Raw genomic sequence first — 7,482 nt, forward strand, 5'->3', positions numbered from 1 at the left:
TAAACGGGTTTTGGAAATTACTTATGAACTCCCTCTGTAAAGAAATATAAGAGCGTTTAGAACATTATTTTGATGATCTAAACGCTCTTATATTTGTTTACAGAGGAAGTATAAACTTGCTAAGTCGTAGGAATTATTCTGGTTTTTGCATGTGGATATTTTTTTCCATATTAAGTCACGTGAATTTTATATCTATCTACTATCCCTGCACACACACACACACACACAACTATCTACCAATCCAACTGATTGATTGTGTATGTATGAATGAGTTTGGCAAGGATTCACTATATATTCTTAATCAACGATTTCTTATATAGAGAGAACGCCCCTCACAAATTGAAAATACTAATTTGTTAAGAATCAATCGAATTGAAGTCATAGTGTCATCGTTGGCTGGAATCGATATATTCGCGAGATCTGGGTCACAATTTGTATCGACTAAAGAAATAGTAGGAATCCCCAAAATGGCACATTCCCGAAGAGCTATATACTCTTTTTGCTGATCAAGGACGATCACAATGTCTGGCAATCTCGTCATATATTTGATCCCGCCGAGATACCTTTGCAAGGTAGATAATTTTCACTTCAAGATTGCCACATCTCTTTTTGGGAGATGGTGGGATTTTCCCATTTTTTCTTCTGCTCTTAAGTCTTTAAATTGAGAAAGTCTAGTTTTCATAATCGACCAATTTGTTAACATAATACTGAACCACTTTTTATTAACATAATGACAACGAGCCCTTATTGCAGCTGATGCTACTAAATCTGTTGCTCTTTTTTTGGTACCAACAATTAAGAAACTTTTTCCCTGACTTGCTGCATCAAAAACTAAATCACAAGATTCTGATAAAAAACTAGCCGTTCTAGCGAGATTTATAATATGAGTACCTTTACGCTTTGCCGAAATGTAAGGGGCCATTTTAGGATTCCATTTCTTAATACCATGACCAAAATGAACTCCTGCTTCTAGCATCTCTTTCAAATTAATGTTCCAATATCTTCTTGTCATTTTTTCCACACTTCCTTTTTTTTAATCCTACCATTCCATTACGGAATTTAGTTCTTTTTAAAGATTAAGAAAGATCCGAAATAGCTTGAAATAAATAATAATTGTTCCGAGAGAACCTTGTACTAAGATAAGAGTTGGCCGCCATTGATATATTGTATAAACATAACCACCTTTATGAATTAACTGACTTGTTTTACTTATTAAAATAAAAATCTTAAAAAACTAAAATTTGACCTGTTAGTGTTCTAAGTTCAAAAGTCTAGTAAAGTAAAAAATATTTTTTATGTATCCTTAAATGATATAGGGTTAAATGTTAAATGGGGGTTCTTATGTCTCATAAAAATTGTTTGTTACGTCAGAATCTGAAGAAACTAATTCTGTATGGAGAAACAAAAAATCTCTCATTTCCGACGCGAATAGTTTTCTTTTTACTTCGAAATAAAGGTTATTGTCTTGTGGGGAACGATGCACAAATTTTTGGAATCCGGTACCAACAGGTATAATCCCCCCAGAACTACGTTTTCTTTCAAGCCTTTCAACCAATCAATGCGACCTCGTAGGGCAGCTTTTGCTAAAACTCGAGCAGTTTCTTGAAAACTTGCTTCAGATATGAAACTTTGGGTATTCAGGGAAGCCCTTGTTATTCCCAATAAGATTGCCCGATAATAGATCGATTCATCCAAAGCTCGCCCTGCTCGTTCCGCTCGCAATAGTCCGATTAATTCCCCAGGCGAAAAAACATTAGAAATTCCATCTTCGGAAACCCGCACTTTTGATGTTACTTGGCGTATAATAATCTCTATATGTCTATTATGGATCTGTACCCCTTGGGATCGATAAACCTTTTGGATTTTATTAACCAAAGAGATACGACTTTGGGCTATGGTTAGCTCAGCTCCAATCAAGAATCCCCAAGGGACCCCAAGAATTCTTGGTATACGCTCATTCCAATCCTCAATTCTCCTTTCGAGATTCGGGGATAATGAATCAATTGAACGCGCTTCAAAGATTTGTTCCACTTTTGGAAGACCTTGCGTTATGTCACTAGATCTTGATTTTTCATATATAAACGTAACTAACCTATCTCCCTTGTAAAGGATTTCTCCATAATGACCATTAACAGTTGCTCCTGTAGTGGCCAAATAAGGTTTAGCTGCTCTTATAACAAAGGAATTCATATTTACAATGAAAATTTGACCGGATTTTTTTATGTGCGATTTAAATAGACATACATTTTCACAAATAAATTGTCCAAGGTGAATTATTGCCAATGTCTCTTCCCAAGAATCATGATGGACAAAGTGACAATTCAAAGGGAATGGATCCAACATTATGTTACTATTGAAATTAGAAATCCTTTTATTTTCATCTATTAAAGAGTATTTAAGTTCTTGAAGTACTTGGAAGGTTTGTTTTAAATTGTCAACAAACAAATATTTTTTTAACAAGATTTTATTATGCGTTAGTAAATAGTAAGATGAAGAAAAATGCGATATACTAGCTACAATAGCGCCTAAGGGCCCAAAAAATTCTTGAATAGGAATTCTAGGATTCCATTCTTTTATCGCATTGGGATGTTTTGAATTATTGAATAAACCAATTCGAGAACAGTTGGATGCCGACAAAATCATCAAAGAGTGGTATTCTTTATTTCAATTCAACAAAGTGCCAATAGCTTCTGGATGTTGGCTAAGTGATTCAATCTTCGCCTTGGAATAAAAAGAATTGATATTGGCGCGATCTAACCTATTATGGGGAATCGGTCCCGCACTTGTCCTATCATACCTTTTTCGTGTATACGAAATAGTGGACTTGACTAACTCAATTCTTAGGAAATCGCGAATAAGATCATTTGCTCTTACCTCAACAAGGGAAGCACCAGCCTTTTCTTTTTCTTCTTGTTCCCAATTCACTACTAAGCAAGTTCTAACAAATTGACTATTTGTGTGATAAATTCTTTGAGTTAACTTGCTATTTTCATGAGAAATAAAATTGACAAGTCGAATTTGGAGATTATTTTCTTCTTGCAAGAGATCCTGCGGGAAAAGTGTTGCTAAATTTCTTCCTTCGTCCATTTCATATGCCACTGTAGGGCGAACGGAAACAAAATACTTTCCTTGCTCTTGAGAATTTTTTTCCGTTGAACATAGACCCAATTCTTCCTTTTTTTGATTCCTTAGAATCTTGTTTTTGTCTTTCTGGCGGTATCAAACATCCACCTAATATCTTATCCGCCTCTTCAGGAAAATGAATATCTCCGGAAAGTATTTTGAGTTCCGTATGGCTTTTTTTCTCTTCACTCAGACCAGTCCGCCTAGTTGACTTCTTGTATTTTTGTGAGTTGTGTATCCACTCCAATAATACTAATGTCAAGTATCTTTAGGGATGAAGATCTCGGCAAGATATGAAGTTCTTGAAGAATGAAAAAAACCGATCTACTTCTTTTTGGTATTTTAGACTAAATTCTATTGTTCCTCGATGCTCAATCAAACCCTCTTTTTTTAAGATGGAATCTTCCTCTGGGCTCTCGTATTCATCCTCTGAATCTTCTTCTGAGTCTTCCTCTAAAGTACCATATTTTTCTTCTGCGCTTTCCCCGGGGCTGCCATATTCGTCTTGTGAGTCTTCCTCTAGAGTTCCATATTCGTCCTCTTGGGTCCTATATTTTCTCTCTGGGCTCCCATATTCCTCTTCTGAGTCCTTCTCTAAAGTCCTATATTCGTTCTCTGGGTTCCCATATTCGTTTTCTGGGCTCCCATATTCGTCTTCTAGGGTTTCATATTTGTATTCGTCTTCTAGGATTCCATATTTAGATTCTGCTAGGGTTCCATATTCATATTCGTCCTCTCGGGTCCTGTATTCGTCTTCTGAGTCTTCCGCTCGAGTCCTATATTCTTCTTCTTGGGTCCTATATCTAAATTTAACAATTCCTGAACCCTTTTTATCTTTTCTGTATCGGGGATCGTCAAAATAAGCAAAAATAGTATTTATACGTAAAACACCCATAAGGGGGATTTCAATCGAAATCCCAAAACAGGATATTAGTTCTTTCTCTTGTTCTTGATGATATTGTAATGGAATGACGAACCTATTTCTTCGCTTTTTCGCCAACAAATCTGAATTATCTTGAAAAATAGAACGATAGATAAAATTCCAATGGCCATTGGACATGATTCGATCCGACGTTGAATAATCAAGAATTTCCCTATCTTTTTTACCATAAGTATTAATTTGATCTTGATCCTTGTGGAGTGAAAAAGACGCTATACTGGATCTGCACATACTTACTGACAATATCCATAAATGGCTTGTTTTTTGTAATCAGCGAAGATTACCATATTGATATTCGGGCGCATGGTAAACATCAGTACTCCAGTGCATTTCGCCGTCTGATTCAGAATAAATATGCTTTTGTACCCTTTCTTCAAAATGTAAAGTGGACGTTCCGGCACGAATCTCCGCAATTACTTGTTTGGATTTTACATATTGATCATTTTGCACTAGAATCAAGCTTTTTGAGGGAATATTCACACTATATAGAATATCTTGACTCTGAATAGTTACATGCAAGTCTATATAACATAGAAAAGCAGGCTTCCCATGACGGGTACGTGTGGGGTGAACCAAATTCTCATTGAATTTTATTTTTCCATTCGAAGGGGATCGTACAAGGTCGGCAGTACCCCCTGTGAATACTCCACCAGTATGAAAAGTTCTTAATGTTAGTTGAGTCCCTGGCTCCCCAATTGATTGACCTGCAATAATACCTACGGCTTCTCCCAATTCGACCAGATCACTATGAGTAGGACTCTGGCCATAGCATAATTGACAGATCCAAGAAGTGCTTCGGCAAGTAAAGGGGGTTCTAATATATATTGGTTGTGCTCGAAATGGTTGTGCTCGAAAGGCAGTTATGAATCGATTGACTAATCCAATTCCAATATCTTGATTTCGCGCGGCAATGCATCGCGAACCGATATATATATCGTCTGCTAATACACGACCAATTAGTGTTTGGACGAAAAGTTTTTCCGTCATCCCATTTTGAGGACTTACAGAAATACCTCGGATAGTACCACAATCTCTTCTATGCACAATAATATGTTGAACTACTTCAACAAGTCTACGTGTAAGATATCCAGCATCTGTTGTTCGCACAGCAGTATCTACAACCCCTTTGCGGGCTCCATAGCAAGAAATTATATATTTTGTCAAAGAAAGTCCCTCACGTAAATTGCTTTGAATAGGTAAATCAATCATTTGTCCTTGAGGGTCCGACATTAATCCTCTCATACCTACTAATTGGTGTACTTGAGATGCATTTCCTCTGGCTCCTGAAAAAGACATTAGATAGACTGGATTAGAAGGATCCGTTATCCGAAAAATTGAATTCGTTTCTTGTTTCAAATATTCACTTGTCGCATACCATATCTAAACAGATTGGCGTAATTTTTCTACCGCGTGTACAGCCCCATAATAATAGTGTTTCTCCAAAAGAAAACTCTGTTGTTCCGCGTCTTGGACTAACCATCCCTTAGAGGGTATTGTTAAAAGATCCTCGATTCCTAACCAAATCGATGTAGTAGTGGCTTGATGGAAGCCCAGAGTCTTTAGTTGATCCAGTATATGAGATGTATATCCCATTCCAAAATGATCTATTAATCTGCTAATAAGTCGTTTCATACCAGTTCCGTCTATCTCTTTATTATGAAAGACCAGATTGGCCCGTTCCGCCATACATAAGTACCCCCTTTTCGGCTGAGTAGGATTCGACAATTGCTGAGTAGGATTCGACAATGGGCCTTAGTCAGTGATTGGAAAATTTAATTAACTTAATTGCCTCAATCTCAATCTGGATTCGCGTGGCAAATAATGATGATACTAGGGAAATCGGAATGCCCCCCGAAAGGGGAGGGGCATTGCCGAATCTAACTTTCTTGTTTAGGTAGTGTATGAATAGGCCTCACTAAATCCTTGTATGGCTTCCTCTATTTCTCTATAAAAAGAAATATGACCAAGAGTGGTTCGAATGTATATCGAACGAATTTCTTTTTTTCTATTTCCCATTATTAGATAGTGGGCATAAATCTCATGACAAGTCCCCAAAGATTCATATTGAACTTCAATCGAAACTTCTCTTGACCCAATGACGCGTTGATCCAGGTTCCATCGTAGCCACAAGGGACTATCTAAACTGATTAGTTTTTGTCTATAAGCTCCCAGTGCATCATAAAAACTAGAAAAATGGGGTTATTTATCTTTCCTATATTTAGAATTATTATTATTATTGTAATTTACTTTTAGATTTGGATAGTTTCTGCAACTATTATATCTATTTGCACAAATACCTCGACGCTTTCCAATCGTTAATACATAAAGCCCGATAAGCATGTCTTGGGTTGGTACGCAAATAGGATCCCCAATAGCGGGAGATAAGAGATTCATATGAGAAAACATAAGTAAACGGGCTTCTGCCTGAGCTTCAAGGATAAAGGTAGATGAACAGCCATTTGATCTCCATCAAAGTCCGCATTGAAACCCTTACACACTAATGGGTGTAAAGACATAGTACGCCCCTCTACTTAAGTGGGTTGAAAGGCATGTATGCCTAATCTATGCAGGGTAGGTGCTCTATTTAACAGTACAGGATGTCCCCGCATAACTTCTTGAAGTATTTCCCATACAATGGGTTCTTTTTCCCAAATTTTCCTTTTAGCAATCCTTACATTAGAAGTGGCGCGTTTCGTGATTAAATCGCGAATTACAAATAGCTGAAAAAGCTTTATTGCTATCTCTAGAGGTAATCCATATTGATGTAATGAAAGCGAAGGACCCACAACAATGACAGAACGCCCCGAGTAATCGACCCATTTCCCAAGCAGAGTCTCGCGAAACCTTCCCTCTTTACCGTCAATTACATCTGAAAGTGATTTATATACTTTATCGTGACCATCCCTAATCGGTTGCCCGCGGGACCCACTATCAAGAAGTGTATCCACGGCTTCTTGTACCAATTTTTCCGGGCACATTACTAAATCTGCTGGCGCAAATTCACTTCTTTTTAATAGATAGGCAAGATTGTTGTTCCGACGGATAACTCTCTTATAAAGTTCATTAATGTCTGAAGTCACTACTTTATCTCCAGACCTATAAATAATAGGTCTCAATTCGGGAGGAAGAACCGGTAATAAGAACAAAACCATCCATTCTGGTTCTACATTTGTTTGAATAAAATGTTTCGCCAATTGCATGCATCTAATCAAACAAACTTTTCTTATTCGTCTTTTTCTATCTTCCCACTCATCTCCACTATACCCCTCGTCTTCTAATTCCTTCCATTCGACCAAAGAATTCTCTAAAATAATTCGCAAATCCAAATCTGCTAATTGTTCTCTAATAGCACCTGCTCTTGTCGCAATTTCCCGATTTTGAAATGTTGCAAAGCCTGGGGTAGAAAAAAAGGGAGAAAT

General features: G+C 37.1%; 1 pseudogene; it reads right to left on the bottom strand.

The window, feature by feature from the left end:
* Positions 1 to 1,215: 1,215 nt before the first annotated feature.
* On the bottom strand, positions 1,216 to 5,897 carry LOC123135455 (DNA-directed RNA polymerase subunit beta''-like; annotated as a pseudogene).
* Positions 5,898 to 7,482: the final 1,585 nt, after the last annotated feature.

This window comes from Triticum aestivum, chromosome 6B (assembly GCF_018294505.1).
Source record: "Triticum aestivum cultivar Chinese Spring chromosome 6B, IWGSC CS RefSeq v2.1, whole genome shotgun sequence".
Lineage (NCBI taxonomy): Eukaryota > Viridiplantae > Streptophyta > Magnoliopsida > Poales > Poaceae > Triticum > Triticum aestivum.